Here is a 23,686-nt window from a genome sequence, read left to right as displayed (position 1 = left end):
GTGCTGAAGAAAAAGAAGCTATCGGTACATATATCGGCTATACTGAGAAAAATTGTACGTACATAACAGTTATACTGAAAAATGTAGCTACATATTAGTTATAATGGAAAAATTGTAGGTACATATTAGTTGTACTGAAAAAATAGGTCTTATTTAGTAAATTTGGGTTCAAAATTTGGATTTTGAGTTGATGGTATGAATAATAAGGAAAGAACAAAAGTTTTTTCTTTTTTACATTATCATCAACGTAATTCATAACTTAACAGTATAGTACTTGACTATTATATGAGAGTGGACGACCTTGGAACGAAACAACAATTTTTTTTAAAAGGGAAATCGGCAAAGAATACACCCCTTCTTTCCGTTCATCCCTTTCGACTGCTATACAAAACATTTGGCTAATATTCAAATATAAAAGCTGACAAGACCTATTTTCTCTCCCTTTCCCTCTCTATATCTCCCACTGTTAAATGAGATCATTCAGTTGACTTGTGTAGTTGGGCATTTGAGGACCAAAAATAAAAAAGATACAAAAGATAATGTTACCCACAGGTCAATCACCAAGTGTAGTTGGTCTTCACAAAACACTCCAAACTCCTGGTAATGCAGTATGAGAGTCACAAGCTTCCATCATCTGTATAGATCTCATTTCCTTAGATCAGTCTCATATTTGCTTTCTCTCTTCAACTCAAAGTATAACAGGCTTGTTCATGTTACAAATACAGAGAGGGAATATCCTTTCCTAAACTTGTATCCTTCCTCTTGCATCGGCATTCAGGTCCCTTCTAAAATGAAATAGAGGAAGATGGTTATCTTAAGCACAGACATGCGGTACATTACATGCACCAGAAAATGTTAACATGTAAATCAAAATAATTGGTCATTTTTATCCATCTGTGATACGTACACTTTAATACTTCCATCTTGCATGGAAGACGGAAAAATAAAATGAATTTTATAGAGTGTATGGTATATGTACTGTGGTTTTTGTACAGTACATCATTTATGCACTGTGGTTTTCCCAGAGTACATGATTTATGTACAATTTTTTACACAAAAAAATCCATTTATGGCCAGAGTTCCCCCATCTAAGTGACTAAATGAGCTCATAACAATATCAAGTTTCCCTGTGATTTCCCTATATTATGTTAGATTCTAAACAAACCTGTGTATGAAGGCTTCGCCAAATAAGAATTTAGTACACATTGACCTACTGCTACTTCATTTTTAGATCCGTGTAGAAGGTATCTGTGCAGGAGCTACTGGGATTATCTCTCCATACAAGCAACATCATAAACATCTTCAACCTCAGAAAGCGTACATACAAGAAAGAAAGTTCAATTGATATTATAGCTAAGAAATTTATTTCTTACCTCTCATTAATGGACTTGAATTCCAGCAAAATTAACATACATTTTAGATACCATTTTAAATTAACATAATGTGGAAGACAACAAAATAGTCAAGTGGCAGATACAATAGGAACAAATGAAAATTGATTTTTAAGAGTACGTCATTTATATACTATGAAAAATTCTTATCCCCCGATTCATAGAATGCAAGAAAATCTACAAAATTTCATAGTAACATTATTGGTATGTTCAGACAACATAACCTATGCGTAATGCAAAGAAAGGAAATTATTCCTTTCACAACGGTCAGTACATATTAGCGACAATCATACTTCTATTGGATTTTAAACATCATAACAGGGATTGCATTCGAAAAGACAATTAATTCCATCTAAAACCTTTGCATAATGCTAAGATAACAATTCTTCCTTTCACAATTGTGTCAGTAGATATTTGCTATACTCATATTTCAGTGGATTTTAACTGTCATAACAGGGATAGCATTTGAAAAGATAACAAATTTCATCTAACACCTATGCATAATGCGGCACAAACACAAATCAGGTTGATGTAAATTTCATTTTGGCAAATGGTGCACTTGTCTTCACAGAAGAGAGATGAGTCTGTAGTAAATCATGGTGTACTGTAATTTACATAATAAGAGAGGATAAACTTACATATCTTATAGACGTTTGCTTTAGATCTCTTGTTTGTTTATCAACTGCTTGTAAAGTCTAGTAGCACCGCCACCTTTTGAGTACAAAATGAACAACACCATCAACACCATTAACGAAACGGAATAGAAATTAAAATTTTAAGTGAAGTCGTGGCGAAGATCTCAAAGATCTAATTTAACAAAACCAAAAATTACCAAAAATCAAAAAATAAACTCAGGATAATCCTCTGGATTAGAAGCACTACTGTCAGCTAAATCATTGACAAGGACCACTACTCAGCCATTGGTTTAAACTACTCCTGATAGTAATGAAATCTGGCGAGAAATAACACAGTACCTGCGTATGAAAGCTTCGCCATATATAAAGTTATGAAGTACAAAGTACATCGTTTATGCAACGATTTTCTCTTGAGTGCAGCGTTTATAACCTGAGAAATAGCACAATATTGCAATTATACATAGATTTTTTAGCAGTGCAGCGCATACACACTGGGATTTTGTCAGCGATGCATCATATATACACCCTGAATTTTCAGCAGTGCAACATATATTTACATTGTGTCTTTTTGGCAGTGCAGTGTATATACTCTGTGACTATCGAATGTAAGCTAAACAAGGTTTAGGATTGTGGTAACATTGACATTAACATATGCACAAGGTTAAACTAAAATGATTAAATCTAGTAACAAAAAATAAACACAAAACAAATTCAGAATGCAAGGTTACCAAAGCACCAAATTGCATTGACAAATAACGCAGCACAACGTTTATACACTGAATTTTCCTGAATTGCAGCGCTTATAGACTGACATTTTCTGAAGTGTGGACTTTATACCCTGAGAAAATAACATTGTACATCGTTTATACACTGATTTTTATGAAGTGCATCGATTATACACTGGAAAAATTACTTAACAACCACATTTCGATGATACTAATCGACCATATGCAATGGCTACCTGTGCACAAGTAACCATTTTGATAGTCAGAACGTATTAGTTCACTGATTTTGTATCATTATCTTAATACTGAGAAGTGAGAAGTCTCAGTACTTGAAATATATACTCACCAAGATCCAAAAAGAGTAGAGCAACATTACATTCAGTATGATACTAGTTCATTATTTCCAATCTATAACAGACGTACACAATTTGTAGTTTCAAAACTACAATAAATATAAAGTCAATTCATTTTCCAGTCTATAAAAGATGTACTCAATTCATTTCCAGTCAATTCATAAAATATCCTGCATAATAAAAATCCAGTCTATAGAAGATGTACTCAATTTCTCGACAATACATCAAATATACACTCAATTCATTCAGTTCTTTTTAAGGAAAAAACATGCCTCTATTCATTATGTACATCAACAGATAACATCCCTGGTAAGCTTTTATATGTTTATAACTACAAAAATCATCCGTGAATAAACCCAATCCACACCAATTACTGAATAATCTAAACAATTTTCGTTCTCTAATGAACACATGAACTGCTCAATAAAAAAATTCCATTACCAAACCAAACAGATCATCAGAAATGCAAACCAATTAATAGATCAACAATCAAACATTCAAAATTAGATCTGTACTACTGTAACTAATAGATCTAACACAATAATCACCCAAATTTCAGCAAGAACCTACGAAAACAAACTATTACAACAAATAAAAAACTCGATTAATGAAGAAGAAGACTGAAAATGTTAAACCCTAAAGAAAAATTAAAAATCTCACCATTTTTTTTGGGTGTTAGAAAGGATCAATCGAAGGAGATAAAGAGGAGTAAATTTAGGGAATAAAATCTTGCTTGCAGAATCTGATCAAATCGATCAAAGACCTTGAATCTTCATCGCCAATCGCCAGAGCTTTCCTAACCGAGAGAGAAAATGAAACAAATGATTTAGGATTTGGTTCTGTTATTGATGTATATCAAGGTTGTTTTCGGTATTTTAAAAAATGTCACACCTGTGGTTGGACCAGTGGATAAAACTTTGGGTCCAAAATTTTAATTTGTTATAGAAATGGACCACCGATTAATGGACTCCTAATGGGTGGACCTGCCATTAACTAGAACCACAATAATAGTACCCATTGGCAATTCCTACTTTGGTATACTCAGATAGTCACATACATGAGAGGACAAAGTGCAAAAAATTATCAATATTATCTTGACCTGCCCCGCGATCGATAAATTTCATGAATACTCTAGTATCAAGCAAAGTAGTTGAAATCCGGCACCAAGGGAGAGTTCCAAGCGATTAATAGTTACTCGATAAAAGACCTTGGAATTATGTTGAAAGTAATTCCATATGTTAGAGCACTGCTCGGTTGTACTCGCAAGCGTTGCTATCTCAAGCTTGTTAGTCAAGTTTAGTTGCAAAACTATAAGTCTTGATTTCTAGCCTATTTATAGCTAAGTCTCGGATTAGGATAGAAAGTGTAATTGAGCTTTAGACTTCACGGTGTTCATCGATTGAAGACAAAGAACTACTAAGGGGAGCTTGTGGAACTTCATCAACAAAAGGTATGTGGAGACTTGAACTCATCTATATACTCCATATCCTATTTGAGACAAAATTCGTATAGCTATATAGACCTAGATTATACACATTTGATATTTCGAGCTGAGTTTAACTCGCTTATATGTGTTGGTAAGCTTTCGCTTTAACCAAGTTCATCTTATATTCTTGACGAAAGTCAAAATATGATCATGTGAAAAATTGCATGGTAACATCTTATATGATTTGTTTGAGACAGTCATTTGATGTAGACTCAGAATGTTTCGTATTGATCTATCGATCACTTCAAAATTGCTTTGAAGCTAATAGTTTGTGTGAGACATCTATTGTCGTCTTTTAAGAATGTTTCAATGATTGAACTGGGAGTTTAGAAAAATTAACCATGATTGATATAGCACAATATGCATACTTGTATGCTAATTGTTGCAAGTTATTCCAAGTCCGAGAACCATAGTATGCATACCCGTATGCGTACTGGCTGGTTAGTTGAAAGTCCGGGAACTTAGTATGCATACTCGTATGTGTATCGTCATAAGTTCAAGTCTGGGAATTCAACTAAGTTTGGTGGTATACGCACCCGTTCGCATACTAGCGAACCCAAACTAAGTCCAGCCACTTAGGTATGCGTACCCGTTTGCATACTTGAGTAGGTTATGTTCTAAAAGCGGTTTGTTCATGAACTAATACATTCATAAATTAAGGAATGTAATCTTTTGCAAACCATAGATATAATGTTCATGAATTCATTCGAGTGAATCAAAATTGATTTTGCTTCAATTGTGTCTTGTATACTTCTATGAGAATATAAACAATTGAACAACTCTATAACTAGTTTCATTTGAGTCATTTGAACTAGTTGTGTTAAGATGAACAAGGTTGATACAAAAGTGTTCATATGGCTAACTTCGGTTAACTATTGTTGAGCCAACAAGGTGTACACGTTTAGGTACGGTTACCCATATCTAAATGAAGTGATTTTTCATTTGTGTGTAACAAGCTAAGTTCGATATAACGGTTGAAAGATATTACCTTGAGTCTAATCAGGTTTCATCTGACGGTGAATATTGAATGCTTTGTTACCAAGGTAACATGGATTGCAAACCCTGATTTGAAAACTATATAAGCGAGAACTCTAGCAACTTGGAAACCTAATCCCCACACCTCCTGTGTGATACTAGTTGCGAGTAGAGTAGATTTTCCTTTAACCTAGGTTTTTCTAAAACCATTATAGGTTAACGACTTAAAGACTTCATTGGGATTGTGAATCCAGACCCAACTATTTTCTCTATAGTTACGTGTTCTGATCTTGATGTATTCTATTGTATTGAAGACTATCTTCTCTAAGATTTACTTGAGATTTAATCTCCGATAGGAAAGATAAAAAGTAGTCACAAACATCTTCGTCTCATCGTTTGTGATTCCACAATATCTTGTTTCGCTACCATATGATTAACATTATTGTGAGGTGATTGATATTACTAGGCTGTTCTTCGGGAATATAAGTCCGGTGTATCAGTTGGTTCCTGTCCACCTTGATTTATCAAAAGAGGGAACAAAACTCATAGGTATTTCTGTGGAGGACAGATTTATCAATTCAATAGACTTTTCTGTGTGAGAAAGATTGGTTTATTAAGTCTTCGACTTTGGGTCGTAGCAACTCTTAGTTGTGGTGAGATGAGCTAAGGGAATCAAGTGCATAGAGTCCTATTGGGATTCATAGGCGTAAGGAATGCGACTGTACCTTGATCAGTGTGAGATTGGTTAGGGATCAACTACATTCCAGTCCGAAGTTAACTTGGAGTAGGCTAGTGTCTGTAGAGGCTTAATACAATGTGGTGTTCAATTCTGGACTATGTACCGTTTTTTTTTTCCATTTGCGGTTTCCTCGTTAACAAAATTTCTGGTGTCTGTGTTATTTCTTTTCCGCATTATATTTGTTTATATAATTAAAATATCACAGGTTGTGCATAGTTCAATCAATTAGATAATCCAACCTTTGGTTGTTGATATAAATTCATTGACACTTGAACATTGGTCTTTGGAACCGTTCAAGTTGTTTCTCATAATAATCAAGCTCATGGATTCTATCAGTTTGATTTGCTGATTACATTTAGAAACATAGATATAACTCTTGGATATATTTCCATTGATTGAGTCTGACTGTCTAGTTGATTCTCTTGGAATTATATTGGAGTTTGTCCATACAGATTTCCTAAACGAATTATTGGGTGTTTTAGGGAAGCGAAGAGACGACGGTTCGGACGAGACTCCTCAACCGAGAAAACTTCTTAACCTCACACAAATGCACTGCATGGGAGTGCTTTGAGTTCGAGAGATCAATCTGTAGGACTCCGGCCTAAACCAAGTCAATGGTCGTTCCCGAGTCAATTCGGTCACAAAGAGAGAGATGGGTTGATCTATAGGAGGGAAGCTGAGAATTGTGGGATCAATGATGATCAAGGATTATGGATGTGTTGAAGGTTTCTGCAAATATGTATAAATAATTTTGGTCGGGACTTGTGTGTAGACGGTTGATTATTGTTTCAGTCATCAATTCAGAACTTATTTATATTGTCAGAATAGCGAACACATTGATCCCAATAAGAATCACGGTTTCATGAGTGAAAGAGTGGGAAAGTGGAAGATCGTGGTGAAGCCAGTTCCATGTCGTGCAAATACTTGGTTAACCGTCCACCCACTACTTTGCTAACTCCTTCAACTGTTTGCATGACTTACTCACATTTCTCATCGTGGATGAACACACGTGCCGTAGGCCTCCAGACCAAAACCCTAAGTAATATCCCCTCATATGACGTGATTGATGTCTCACGAACGTGGAGTCTGCAAGGAAGACGTGTATTTGATTAGTCAGTCGTTGACTATTAGATAGTGAGTCTAAGTTTTGTTGAATCGAGCATGAGTGATTTAATGATCAATAATTCATGGATTGAACATGTTAGATGTTCTTAGATATTGCTCGTCTGAGCAAATATTGTAAATTCGAGCAACTGAGCATCGATAAATTATTGAATATTGACAGTTGGATCAATATTCGAGCAACTGAGAAAGTATTGCTCAGTTCGACGAATTACTGAATATTGATAGTTGGATCAATATTCGAGCAACTGAGCAAGTATTGATCAATTCGATGAATTACTGAATATTGATAGTTGGATCAATATTCGAGCAACTGAGCAAGTATTGCTCAATTCGACGAATTATTTATTGGTGACATGACCCAATAAAATATTAATTAAAATATTGGTAGACTACCAAATATTATATATTTAATCTAGATGTTGATTCTTGGATAAACATAAATTTATTAGTGTTTGAACTTGCTCAGAATGATGATTTGTGGAGCGTTTGTTCAAAACCCTAATGTTTAATCAATTGTTCACCAATTGATGAATTGTTGAAAATAGGTCATGAGTGAGGGAGGGACCGACCACATGGGATGATGAACTACCATGTGGTTCCCAAGTGATCAAGTGAGATGCACCAGGGTCCTTAGTTGACCGGTTGGTGAAATAATGATGATAAAATGCCGGTTTCATCATTTATTAAAATAGTGCCCGTGTGAGCGTTAGGTGATAAAACCTAATTATGGAGAAGTGAGGGACCGACCAAGGGGGAATGAAACCGACCCTGGGTGGTCGTGGGACCAGCTGATGGTCGTTTGAGCAAATTACAAGTTTTTGGAAAGAGTTTGGACCCAATATGAGCAATTGAGCAAATTAGGTCAAAATTATAAGAATGTGTGGGACCGGCTCCTTACAAGCCTTAGGGCCGGCCTTGGTCGCTCAAGGAAGCATGCCAGGGTCACCATAATGTTCGTGTCACAGTCCTGAGAGTTTCAGTATTTTCTGGTGTGCGTTTGAGCAATATCTCGGATTTTCAGAAGAATTCGATCTTTGACTGAAATTCTTGATTTTGCTCGAATAAGCAAGTAGGACTTTGCTCGTTTGATCAAAACTTTATAATATTTTATTATTTGGCGTGAGTATCCAGTCAGTCATGTGACCATTTGAGTTTTTGGACTTTTCATGGTTTGAGCAATATTTGAGAAAATATGAAGAAACCATGAGTTTTGCTCAAACAGAGGAGTTTCATGAGATGACGGAAATAATAATTATGAAAACAAGGGATTGCAAGGTGTGTGACCGTCCACGGCTAGGGCATGGCCGGCCGGCTAGGTAGCCCGGTCCCGCAACACCTTTCCCTATTTTTTGTTATTTTTTATGAAACCGTGAAAATATGGAAAAACCGGAGTTTTGCTCGAACAAGGAAAGTTGCTAGAATGAAGGAGCTTTCATGAATTCATGAAAATAATAAAATAATTAAAATAAAGGGAAAAGGCGTGGGGGATCGGCCACGACGGCATAACCAGCCGGACGGTGGGTCCGGTCCCCTAGGCGCCACTTTTTATTATTTTAATATTATTTTCTCTCTCCTATTTTGTGTAGGATTCATCGTTTGTCCATATTTTTGAATGTTCGTTCGTGCATTTGGGTACTCATTCGTGCATCATTTTTGAGTACACTTGCACTATTTTATTGGGGCTTACTCGGTGATAGTCCAGATGCCCGATTGTTGAGTAATTATTACTAATTCATGAAATTCAGTGGAGAATTATTCATGAAACAGAGTAATAATCATGAATTGTGCATCTATTACTAATCCATGAATCCAGCCAGAGCATTCAGGGAATGGAGTAATGAGATAAATTGGTTATATATTACTAATCCATGGGATCAGCCGCGGATCAGCCATGGAACGGAGTAATGAGATATAATAGATTATTTTCTAGGAATTCAGCGGAGAATGTCACGGTAGAATCGAGATATGAGATAGTTGAAGCATCATACTCGTTCTGAAAAGGTGTATAGTCAGGGAACAATCGTGCAGCGTTGTTAACGTCCTGAAGGCGTTTAGCCCCCACAACAAACAATTATGTAGGAGAGCCGCCTCAATCTGTACACGGTCTCTCTACATAGTCAGGGAACAACGAGTGTCATCGACGTCCTGAAGGAGTTTTTCCCTCTCAACAAAAAATTATGTAGGAGGACCTCCCAATCATTCGTCTATGTAGAGGAGGGTCTCTATGTAGTCGGGGAACAGCGAGTCGCTGACGTCCTGAAGGCGTTAAGCCCTCTCAACAAACAATTATGTAGGAGGACCGCCCAATCATGTTATTATACATAGAGGGCATGATGAAATGCGTAGCATCGAACGCTCAGCTAGTGGGAGGCCTTTCGAGAAACATATTTATCATGGCTCTGAGAGGAACTCAATCAGAGCTCGTGAAACGGTTCACGGATCGTAAGATATGAATCGTCACATGCGTTCCTGAAGCCGAGTCAGAAACATGCAATATCATGATTTTATGACTTTCCCCTTTTTTGAAAATCCACCATCAACATTAAGTCCCCTGCTTAGTGAGGGATAGTGATGTTCCGCAGTAAGCGTTAGATGGTGATTTTCCAGTCGACGAGATAAACAGTTGAACTCATTCGTACAAAGGTATTTTTAGAATCCTCAATTTTCTCCAATGATTTCATGTACGAGCAAAGGCTTATGTAAGAACCCTGATAGTATGATATAGCGTCATCCCGTGAGTACGAAGAGATTAAGCACTGCTGATTTGGACGATCGAACATCCTGTCTTGGTCGGTTTAAGGTTTGTGGGACCGAGACCAAAAAAGGAAATCCATGTCTTGTTAGGTTTTGGAAATAAATTTGTTATAAAAGGGAAGAGACCTATTTTTTTTTATTAAGATGACCGACCAACTTCTCTTCAACTCTCTCACGTCCACAAGAAACAGAGAGGCTGTCGGAGCTCCCGCCACCTGTGATTGTTGACCCACCGCCGGCCGAATTCCAGCGACTGCACCGACCAGGTAAAAAAAAATTACTATGAGTTCATGAGTTTTCCAAAACAAAATTTCATGCATGTATGTATACATAGCGTTTCATGAACAAATTATTTTAGAAAACGTATGCTCGTTCGTTCATTAGTTAAGAAACGAGCAATAATTCCTAATATGAAAGAGATACATGAATCCTTGAATAGACATGATTTAGTTACAGTAGATATAATTTTGTTTATGTGGTTTCATAAAAATCAAAATTTTACTTTCAAAGCATGAACTCTCACACAAATACCTTTAGGAAACGTATATCCGTTCGTAGTTAAAGTAATAAACAATAATCCTAAGATATTTTTGAAATAGACCTGCACTTCATAATAGAATTTTGTTTGTGAACTTTCAAAAATTTATTTGGAATATGTGGACCTTTGCAAAAATGGAAAAGACCCTCGTTTCATAGACGAATGCTCGTTTGAGCAAAACAGAGAAAAAAAAATTAATAATAAATCACGTGATTTTTTCTTCTTTTTTTTTGATTTACGTAACTTATATATATTCTGCAAAATCATTGTAAAAGTAGGTTTTCAACAATTGTCAGAAGTAAACAATTTTTGACACAATGTTTACATGAGTTTTGTGATTTCATAGTGTATGTACACATGGACGTTCACATGGAAAGATTATGTGAATTGCGCAAAATTTCGTGAAAAGTCAAGTGTCGACTTTAAATAATGAGTGTTGCTCATCTTTGCAGGTTTTGAAAGAGCGAGCAAGATTTTTGAAGTTTTTACGTTATTATCACCAAGTTCATGAAACCGTAAACAGGTAAGAGTTAAGGATTACCATTTTCGTAGACGCTGATGTGAGCATCATAATTATTACGTTGATTTAATTCCATTGTGTTGGCAAAATTTTGTTGTACGGATGTCACAACAACTTTCCAAAGATGACTGATTCCCGTGGTAGCGCTTCTGAAGATGATATTTCTAGCGAGGAAACTTCCAGAGAGGATGTTTCTACAGACGCGTCTTCCAGAGATGATGATTCTTCCAGAAATGATGATTCTGGGACTTCCAAAGAGAAAGATGAAACTCCTAAAACCAAGAACATCCAAAATACTGATGACTAATTCTTCGTGTTTCTGTATAGACCCGAAAAACGTCCCTCAGGTTCCTCATTTCGGCTGGTCATAAATCCCAGGAGTACTATTATTCAGAACAAGTTAGTATCTCCTCAAGCAATAATTAGGTTCTGTTTCAGTGGGAAACACTATTTGGGTTCACATGTGGAACTTAAGCTTTCTCGAAATCCCCTTGCACATTTATATGGATGGGCAAGGCATATGTTGGGTCATAGTCGTGTAAGGACCATGCTGGATCGTGCACAGGTGACACGAGCTATTTAGGTTATTGGGGATTTAATCATTCATCACGACAGGTATGGCGGCTTTGCTTACCCGTTGGTGCGTTCCTACTCATACTTTCATATGCAGATGGGGAGAATTCACCATCACTTTAGAAGATGTAGTCGCTTTATTGAATCTCCCCATTACTGGTAATTTCCTTGAAGAGCTCTCAGCAGATGAGAATGTGATATCTGACGTATTGGAAACTACAATGCATGAATTCAACAAGTCACCCAAAACTTGCTATGCTCAATGGTTGAAACACTGGTGGCCGAGAAATGAGGTTCTTGAAGAACCTGTCGATAGTCCTTTGACCATCGCTGCTTTCTTGTGCTTGTGGCTCTCCAGAGATGCTCTTGAGGATAACGGGCATTTGTTGAAGCCATTTGTGATTCCTTTTGCCATAAAGATGGCCAAAGGTGAGAAACTTCCTATAGGCAGTCTGTTTTTGGATTCACCGTTTTCCAATTTAGACTCCTTAGTCATAGACTCCAGTATCTCCAACGGCTTCATGAAAATTGAAAAATATGCTAATATTATGTTCCTCAAAGCTTTGATGTGGGATCACTTTGAGAAGTATGCATTGATTCCTCGTAGCGTCTTAAAAAGGCCAAATGTCGACACGCGACATGCTTTCCTTGAGAAAAATAATTCCAGGATCATGTGCTGGTCAACAAAGAAACCACAACAGAAAATACGTCTCACCGGTGTTTTGGGCATCAAGTCTGAGTTTGAATTTCGCCCTTGGGTTCCGGTTCCTCCGCTCTTCTCACAATTGATTACTTTCAATACTGCTGAAGAAAATGTCATATTAAAGTCTGGTACCTGTCTGAGTGATGGAGATAAATCTTTTATACTAAGTTGAACTCCGGGTTATTTAATGTCAGTAATGCACGGGAAATTCCAGGTGGAAGAATATAACATTAACAGAGCAGCTCGACAAATGGGTCTAGATTAGTGTTCCCCGGGTCACCGAATAAATAATCCATCGGTTGAGTATCTGAAGGCTCATTTAGATTTCACACATGTGGAAGGAAATGATTATTTGTTTCCTTGTTCCGACCGAGCTACTTATGCAACTTCGGGTTATGTAGACTTTTCGCGTCAACAACTTGAGCGCTTGTACAAGTTTGCGATGGATGTTAAGTCTCTGGTATGAGAGTTTCCTCCTGCTGATGTGATCTCTGATCGACCAAGGTTGAAGTATATTTCTAGTGGTGATAAAAGAAAAATGCCTCCAGAATGTTCACAGGTTAGTATTTTTCTTACAATTTTGGTAAAGGCATGATGACCGCACCTTAATCGTTTCATTAAATTTATTGTAGGATGGCCATGCTGTGAGATCTCGGATTCATGTAGACTTCTCAGAAGTTCAAGAAAGTCCCCAGGGTGTAGAAAATAGAAGTAGGACGAATTTTAGGATGATACCGAATAATGTGCAGTCCCCAGTCATTTTTTTGGTGATTTCTTAATACTCCTTCTACCGTGACTTTTTGTTTTATCGTATAATTAGGATCATGAAACCAATGTTTGTTGTTGTTCCATAATTTTGCTCCATCAAGTATTGACGGTCTCCATCTTGCTCAGCCAACAACTCACGAAACCATCTATGCAGATGAAGTTGATGTAAGTATTCCTTTGTATAATTAATTATGATACTTCTTGAATAAAATAATAATGATTGTTGCGGATATATCCAGGAAGATATTTTCGTGGAAAACCTACATGGCCATGTTGTTCATTCATCTTCGAATGGTTGTGAGAAAGAGAATCCTCAAGAATTGGTACCGAATGGAGATAATGGTGCTCCCAATGCTAATGCCGACCATGTTAATCTTTCGAACGACTTGGAGACTCCTAAAGTAAGTATCCATTTTATATTATCTTCATAGAAGTATAATATTGCTGATTTGTTGATGAATAGATGAGAATCTTCATGAATAAGTGAAAAGTTTTACTGAAATACGTCACCAGAGAATTCAGAACTCAACCTTTTAGCAAAAACGCCGTAAAATCTTCATATGATGTCAGATTTTCGCAATCTACCCATGTATTCTTATGCCCAGGAAATTTCCAATCTTTTTCGAAGAAGATTTTTAAGTTTTGAGGACGTTTAGTGGCCGAAATCAGTGAAACAGTAAACTTCCAGGAGACCTTCAGGAATTTTTCAGATGCCATGTAGTCCAATGTTTTGGACACAACTCTTTACTCATTTATCCAATTGCTATGAAATTATAATATGTTGTAGAAAACATCTATACAAATAGAATGGTATATTACTAAACCTTAGATTCCTTACCAATTGCTTCCAGTTCGTCGTCTTATACAGGGCAATATAAAATCTCTTCAGACGAGCTTGTTGAAAAACGTGTTTTATGACTTCTACACTATTTTCTCACGTCTTGGATGCATAATAAAGAACTTAGATAGTGTTAGTTCACTTAAATACTGGATTTTATGATCGTCTTTGGTTTCCATACTTGAATTGCTCTAATCTCATGTAATCTTCGTATTAGGTACCAAATGCCGAAGTTGAGAATAATGGAGCGAATTATGATTCAAACCACATGGTGAATCAAGTTGATGATGTTACCATCTCCACACCTTAATGCCATGATAATATTGCTACTGAAGTTTTCGAGGAGAATGAATCTCAAATCATCGTTACTTCAGAGATAGAAGCAACCGAACCCAGAATGGAAAAAACTGCTCAAGAGACTGCTCCCACAATTGATGAAGCTGCTCCAATAATTGAGAACCGCATAATAGTGCATGAATACCCTAACGCAGGGATTATTTACGTTCCTCCATTCGGTGAGCCAATTCCATATCACACATTAGTTGGTGGATTTAGCGTTCCCATAGGGTATGCTAACATGTATGAGAAGTTGTGGAAAATTTATGGTCACATTGTTATCACCAAGGATTCGAAACGCAATTACTTCTTGAAAATGCAAGTAGGAAATATTTTGCGTGTCATAGATGATATAAGGACCAGGGCAAGAAGTACTGTTACTCAAGATGTACTCTTTGATTCGGAGTACAACTTGAAGAAATCTGAAGAATTTGGCTTCAACTTGAAGTGGCTTCGTCAAAGGATCGACACCATTAAGGATGCAGGAGAGAATAATATTCCTTTTACCAGTGATGCCGTGGTGGAGAAAATGGCTAAGATTGCTGAATTGACTGAAAAGCTGGAGTTTGAGAAAGCGGCCTTGCAAGTCTTGGAGAATGCAGAGAAGCAGAAATCTTACTTTGCCGGCTTCCTTTAGTTTTCTTTCCATAATCTATTGAACCTTGAACTTCTGGGAAACGTGAGGTTTTATTTTGGTATTGAATTTTTTGATTGGTTTTGAATTAGTGAGTGATTGAGGATTTTCTTCTTGGATTTGATAGAGATTTTTCTTAAAATAAAGAACTTTGATAAATTGCTGAATTCAAATACTGAATGCAAGAATTGAAAACTCCTGGAGAAATTTAAAATACATGTGAAAGAAAATCCTAAAATGAAAATGTTAGGTGCTTTGAGAATTCATGCATTGAACACAAAACGCCTTGGGACGCTGGATGTTTCATGCGCCAAAAACCTTTAGCCAATTTTCTTGAATCACTGGCACACTTTTCTTTCCCTTCATATCAACCAATTTGTGCTACCCTCCAACTATTGACTTAACAATCATAAAAGGTCCTTCCCAGTTGGAACCTCTTGTGGAATGGAGATTACGCTTAGTTTCCTTGAGAACTAAATCTCCTTTGTGAAACTTGTTAGGTTTGGTTTCTCGTGCCCTGAATATTTTCTGCTGGGTCGGAATTCCTCGTACAGTAGGATTCCATGTTGGTGGAGCTTTACAATCTTGAGGTACATGTGGGCACTCACGCAAGGGAGAGTACTTAGGTTATTGATTGTCGTGCTCAATCATTATTCTAGCAATGATTGTGTTGGTGAGACTCTGGATTCAGAGAGGCTCTGCGTCCAACCATTTGGTGAAATATTGTCGGGGCGAGACTAACCACTCATAACATTTGGTGATAGCTTGGTTATGAGTAAAATTGAGTCCCCGGACCAGGGTAGCATATTTGAAAGTTGATAATATGGACGCATGAAAGGGAATAAGACTTGCCTGAGTACGGAATCTTTTGACGACTTCATGTGCGCTCTCTTCAGGTTTTTGTGTAAGTCCTATCATGGCTTGAACTTTCTCTAGATGCTCGAATAATGGAGTGTCCTCTGTTTCTTCTGAGTCGGAGCTTTCTTCAACAGAGAAATGTGCAATTGAAGTTGTTGTAGTTATCTTTTCAGCATGAATCCATGTTCGTCCAAGGATTATGTCATATCCTGGATCTTCTCTGATTATGTGAAACTTGATTTCTGACCAGGTTTCCCCGACCTTCATTCTGAGGATGATGTTACCATATGCATTTTTGGATATTCCTTCGTGATCTTTGACTGGACAGGAGCATGAGTGGCTTATTATCGAGTAATGCCTGTAGCTCTGAGAGTTTTCAAATGGGTAATATTGATAGCTGTGCCAACATAGATTAGCACTCTTCTGAATTCATTTCCTTTGAGATGTAATGTAGTGAGCAGTCCCCAGTCATACATCTCCTTGTCAGTTGCTGGAGGTTCAGAGAGAACTTCTGGGATAGATAAACGTTTCCCAGACACTACATGGTTCAGAGCCGTGAACAGATCCTCCCTTTGAGCCTTTGACAGATAAAGCAATTCGCAGGCATGCTCAATTAATTATTGAACTGCTTCTTTGACTGGTTGTTCAGAGATTACAAAATTTCTGATTGGGAGAGGATTCTTGTGCACTCCTTCAGTCCCCAGTTCTCCTGAATAGGCTTTTTCCTTGAATATGCGCTTCAAGGTTCTGCAATCACTGGTCGGATGACTGTCATACCTATGGAAGCGATAATACGACGGATTCTCCACTTCCTCATTTGTCGGTTCTCTCCTGACGGGAGGTAAGTTGATCGCACCGTATTGGATCCAGACTTATAAAAATTCGATCATCTCTTCAATATGGAAAGGAAAGTATGTCACTTCCTTATCATTCTGTTGAAGCTGAGCCGGCGCTTGTGCATTTCGAGTTTGGTTTTCTTTCCTTGGTGCTTTCGTAGACGTTGGAGGAGCATTCTTATGTTGATGTGCATCAGCTTTTATTTTGCCCCCTTCGGAAACATTCATGGAAGGTTGAACATTGTAATGTTTGTTGACTAAGCACCTGGTGCTGGTTCAAGTGTCTCGTGGCTCCTCGGTTTTGACAGTTTTGTTCTTTCCAATAAGGCTGGAGAAGTAGTTGCTTATCGCTTGGCTGCTTCATGGAGTTCTGAGAAAGTTTGGAACCAGAGATTTTCCAGCAAGGTTCTGTAGACAGGGATCATCCTGTTGATGCAAAGGTCCACCAATTTTTTCTCCGTAAATTTAGGATCATGACAATCCTGGACCTCTTCTCATATTCGTTTGGATGTTCGGTGTTTTTCCGAGCCATTCTCCCTAAGTCAGAAAGAGTAATCTGCTATGAGACGAAAAAGTATTTCCTGTAGAAGGCATTAACCATTTCTCCCCAACTAGCGATGCTCCCTGGTGCAATGTTGTTGTACCAAGTATATGTTCGGCCAGTCAGAGACTTTGAAAGCTCCTTCAGTCGGAAAACATGATTGTGTTCATGTTCTCCTAATGCCTACAAGAATCAAGAAACATGCTCTCGGAAGTTCCCTGTTCCATTGTAAAGTGTGAACGTTGGATAAATATAACCTTTCGGGAGAGAAGTTCTCTGTACAGCAGAGGAATAGGGAGGTTGATGACGATGGAAAAATGTTGTCTTGTCTTTTCCACGAGCCTCCATGAAGTGTTCCAGATCTTCACGAGTGATGAAACCTGCAGACTCCTTCTCCGGTGGATTCTTTGCAGCTTTTCAGGCTTCATCATCATCCACCACATGGATTGGTAAAATTTTAGGGTCCGTTTCTTTGGATTTTCCTTTCTCCGACCCTTCCTTAGTTTTCTCTGAGATTTTTTCTGTGAGAGTTTTGAGATAATTGCATAGCTCCTTCTGAGTAATAGCCATATCAGTTTGATTCTTGGCGACAACTTCCTGGACCTTCATGAGATCAGCTATGGTGAGTGGATTTTACCTGACTTCCTCGGGATGCCGGCAAAAGAGAGGATAATTTTCAACGTTGGTTTGAGGAGGAGTGGTACCGGAAAATGCGGGGGTCTAACAACCTCACCCAACATTTCGATTAACAATCTGTATGGACTAACTCCAATATACTTTCTAGAGAGTCAACTAGACAGTCAGACTCAATCTAGATAAAAGTATATCAAGGAGTTAATATCTCAATCTCTCAATTTGATCTTTACTCAAGCAAATGGAAATCTGCGAGTCTTTATCAAATACTAGAGAGATAAACTTGGATGGTACCAAAGACCAATATCCAAGTGTCAATCAATTTAAATCAACAACCAAAGGTTGGATATTCTAATTGATTAATCTTAACGCACAACCTGTGATATTTCAATTATTTAACAAAATATAATACAGAATAGAAATAATACAGACACCAGAAGTTTTGTTAACGAGGAAACCGCAAATGCAGAAAACCCCCGGGACCTAGTCCAGATTGAACACCACACTGTATTAAGCCGCTACAGACACTATCCTACTACAAACTAACTTCAGTCTGGACTGTAGTTGAACCCTAATCAATATCACACTGACTCAAGGTACAGTTGCGCTCTCTACGTCTCTGATCCCAGCAGGATACTACGCACTTGATTCCCTTAGCTGATCTCACCCACAACTAAGAGTTACTACGACCCAAAGTCGAAGACTTTAATAAACAAATCTGTATCACACAGAAAAGTCTACGATAATAGATAAATCTGTCTTCCATAGATAAACCTAAGCATTTTGTTCCGTATTTTGATAAAATCAAGGTGAAAAGGAACTAATTGATAACCCGGACTTATATTCCCGAAGAACATCCTAGAATTATCAATCACCTCACAATGATCTAAATCTTATGGTAGCGAAACTAGATATTGCGGAATCACAAACGATGATACGAAGATGTTTGTGACTTCTTTTTTATCTTGCCCTATCGGAGACATAATCTCAAGTCAATTATTCAATTGAACTCGTACGATAGAAATGGCAAGAACAGATCGCTCAACTACAAGAGAAGTAGTTTCTTCTGCCTTCACAATCCCAATGAAGTCTTTCAGTCGTTAACCTACAGGGTCTCGAGAAGAAACCTAAGGTTAAAGGAAAACCGACTCTATCAAAACCAACTAGTATCGCACAGGAGGTGTGGGGATTAGTTTTTCCAGTTTCTAGAGTTCCCCTTATATAGTTTCCAAATCAGGGTTTGCATCTAAGTTACCTTGGTAACAAGGTATTCGATATTCATCGTTAGATGAAAACCTGATTAGATACAAGCTAATATCTTTCAACCGTTAGATCGAAACTTAGCTTGTCATACACAAATGAAATGTATTTCATTTAGGTTTGAGTAACCGTACCTAAACGTGTACATTTAGTTGGTTCACAAATAGTTAACCAATGGTTAGCCATATGAGTACTTCCATATTAACCGTATTCATATTTCTCATAACTAGTTCAAATGACTCATAAGAACTAGTTGAAGAGTTGTTTCAATTGTGTCTATGAACAATATATCTACGGTTTGCAAAAAATTGCATTCCTTATAATTTATTGTTTTAAGTTCCGATTTGAGAAATAACCAACTTGGGTACACGTACCTTAGCTACCGGATTTGAGTTGGCTTTGGTTTCCAAACTCAGCAGAAATTTTCAGTTCGAAAATTTCTGTGGGTACGCGTACCTAAGGTGACTGGTTTACTAGTTTGCAAACCAAAAACTCAGCAGAAATTTCCGAGAGGAGAAGTTCCGGCAGTACGCGTACCCAACCTGTCTCCTTCAACAATACTGCATGCACACATATGCACGCACTTGGTTTCCAGCACATGGGTTTATACACTAATGTGCGAACACACTATATATGCTTATATCCATAGATGGTAATCTCAACTCCACATTTCAATCATTGAAACATTCTTCTATAACGTTATAACAATTGTTATTCACGACTATCGTCATCAAAACTATTTTCAATATTGAAACGTCATCATGACTTTCGTCACGGGCAAAGATGAAATGGTTAAAGCGAAAGCTTACCAACACATATTTCGAGAAAAATATAGGCGAGTAAACTCGGCTCAAAATATCAAATGTGTATGTATGAAAACTATCATACTTATATGAATTTTGTCTCAAGATTAGGAGATAGAGTAGACTTTTGAGTGACAGATAAGTTCAAGTATCCACATACCTTTTAGTCGGATGAAGTTCCACTGGTTCCTCGAGTAGTTCTTGTCTTCATAAGATGATCGCCATGAAGTCTGGAGCTCAACTACACTTAACTATCCTAGACCGAGACTTAGTCATAAGTAAACTAAAAATCAAGACATATAGTTTTGACAACTAAATTTGTCAAACAAGCTTGAGATAGCAACGCTTGCGAGTTCGACCGAGCAATGCTCTAACAATCTTTCTCTTTGTCAATTTTAGTGACAAAACTATCAATACATATGGATTATAAAATAGATAAAACTTTGTAGCTTCTCGTCCACATGCTTGATCTCCTTGATGCTTCAACATTACTCGAAAACTTCGTCTTTTCCAAGTACTCCCATGATTCCGTAGATGTTCAATTTAGCATCATAGTTGTTGAAGATCTGTAGCCATAACAATGAGAAAACAAAAGCTCTCGATCATTGTTATACAATGTCATTGTATTATTACACAGTATCAAATTTCTTATATCACAACTTCGACAACAATACTATGGTGATATGTATCACTCCCCCTTAGTCAATACTTTCATCTCAACATGAATACCACTCCCCCTTATATAATGATCCGTAAAACACGTAAACCATATGTATTTGTAATGTGAACTACATATTAATTCTCCCCCTTTTTGTCAATATAAATTGGCAAAGGTACGAAAATTATTGGGATCCTCATGAAATTTTCATAGAGATACTTCATGACCAAAAGAGAATACCATATCAACTTATTTAGATGACATCATAAAGCCGAAGCTAAATGCATTCATCAAGGAGTTTATAAAGATACAAGATAACCCCTATAATATTCCACAGCCGCACTCCCCACAAATATTTGGCAATTAAGCACAAGTTCAAAAAGAACTCTCCCCCATTAAATGTCATTCCCGAAAGAACAACAAAGGCGACCTTACTTTCACAAGAAAAGAAGGATTTCTTTGGACATAACCAAATCACATGAAAACATGAATTTGAATCCAAAGTATTCAATTGAATTAACAATAAAAGAATCCATGATTAATCCAGTCGAAATGCACGACTAAATTAACCACAAGAAAACCCATGATTAATTCAATCGAAATTATACAACTAAATTAACCACAAGAAAGTGATCAATTCAATTGGACATGCTCGTCATAAGAGGACTTACGGAGCAACAACTAAACTGACCACAAGAGAATGATCAATTCAATTGGTCATGCTCAAACATAAGAAGACTTATGGAGCAACACAGTATATGCACAAAAATGTGGATCGGAGATTGACCAATATTGCGGAATAGACAAGGATTCATTCTATTTTCCATCACTATTTGCAGAATGACATGCAATAGACTTAATCCTTGTAAACAAAAGTTTTATCCTTTCTTCCATCAAATAATGACATAAAAGGCTATAACTTTTGTAATGTCAAAAGTTCATTCTATCTTCTATCAATACTTTCATACCGACATAATAGAGGTAACTTTGGAACAAGTATGGGACAGTCACAGGTTCACGGACGTAAACAACATATCCCATAACACTTTGCAATATATAAAATCATAAAGATTAAAATTGCAAAAAATCATCTTCCAAATAAATTAGAATTTAGATAAACAAATACAAAAACATTGAAGATGAAAATCGTTGGACATAGCTATGTGTACTCACAATAATGGCTATTCCAAACCCTAGTTATACACTAATTTGCAATACATATGCACGCACTTGGTTTCCGGCACATGGATTTATGCACTAATGTGCGAACACACTAAATATGCTTATATCCATATATTTCGAGAAAAAGATAGCTGAGTAAGCTCGGCTCGAAATAGCAAATGTGTATGTATGAAAACTATCATACTTATACGGCTTTTGTCTCAAGAGTAGTAGATAGAGTATACTTTTGAGTGATAGATAAGTTTAAGTCTCCACATACCTTTTAGTCGGATGAAGTTCCACTGGTTCCTCGATTAGTTCTTCGTCTTCGTAAGATGATCGCCATGGAGTCCGGAGCTCAACTACTTAACTACCCTAGACCGAGACTTAGTAATAAATAAACTATAAATCAAGACATATAGTTTTGAAAAACTAAATTTGACAAACAATCTTGAGATAGCAACGCTTGCGAGTTCGACCGAGCAATGCTCTAACAGTACCCCCATCGTTGGAAGCAGGAATGGTTTCTGGAATACCATCATTGTTATTGTTGCTAGCATTGTTTGTGTTAGCATTTGTAACTGAGCCTGGCCTAAGATCAACCATTTTGTGAAAGTTTGAGATTACAACCGAAAGATTAATCTCCCACTGTGGTCGCCAATTTGTTGATGGGCAGAAACGATTTGCTGGTTTTTTAGGGAAGCGAAGAGAAGACGGTTCGAACGAGACTCCTCAACCGAGAAAAATGCTTAACCTCACATAAATGCACTGCACGGGAGTTCTTTAAGTTCGAGAGATCAATCTGTAGGACTCCGTCCTAAACCAAGTCAATGGTCGTTCCAGAGTCAATTCGGTCACAAAGAGGAAGATGTATTGATCTGTAGGAGGGAGCCTGAGAATTGTGGGATCAATGATGATCAAGGTTGTGGATGTGTTGAAGGTTTCTGCAAATATGTGTAAATAAGTTTTATCGAGACTTGTGTGTAGACGATTGATTATTGTTTTTGTCATCAGTTTAGAACTTATTTATATTGTCAGAATAACGAACACATTGATCCCAGTAAGTATGACGGTTTCATGAGCGAAAAAGTGGGAGATCGTGGTAAAACCAGTTCCATGTCGTGCGGAGACTTAGCTAACCGTCCACTCACTACTTTGCTAGATCCTTCAACCATTTGCACGACTTACTCATATTTATCATCGTGGATGAACACACGCACCGTAGGGCGCCATACCAAAAACCTAAGTAATATCCCCCTATATGACATAATTGATGTCTCACGAACGTGGAGTCTGCAAGGCAGGCGTGTATTTGATTAGTCAGTCATTGACTATTAGACAGTGAGTCTAAGTTTTGTTGAATCGAGCATGAGTGAGAGCAACTGAGCATCGATAAATTACTGAATATTGATAGTTGGATCAATATTCGAGCAACTGAGCAAGTATTGCTCAATTCGATGAATTACTGATAACTTACTGAATATTGATAGTTGGATCAATATTCGAGCAACTGAGCAAGTATTGCTCAATTCGACGAATTATTTATTTGTGACGCGACCCAATAAAATATTAATTAAAATATTGGTAGACTACCAAATATTATATAATTAATCCATATGTTGATTGATGGATCAACATAAATTTATTAGTGTTTGAACTTGCTCAGAATGATGATTTGTGGAGCGTTTGTTAAAAACCCTAATTTTTGATCAATTGTTCGTCAATTGATGAATTGTTGAAAATAGGTCATGAGTGAGGGAGGGACCGACCACATGGGATGATGTACGAACACGTGGTGCTTGAGTGAGCTTCACCAGGGTCCTTAGTTAACCGATTGGTGAAA

This window comes from Papaver somniferum, chromosome 4 (genome assembly GCF_003573695.1).
Source record: "Papaver somniferum cultivar HN1 chromosome 4, ASM357369v1, whole genome shotgun sequence".
Taxonomy (NCBI): Eukaryota; Viridiplantae; Streptophyta; class Magnoliopsida; order Ranunculales; family Papaveraceae; genus Papaver; species Papaver somniferum.
The sequence above is the reverse complement of the archived record's forward strand: the minus strand, read 5'-3'. Positions refer to the sequence as shown.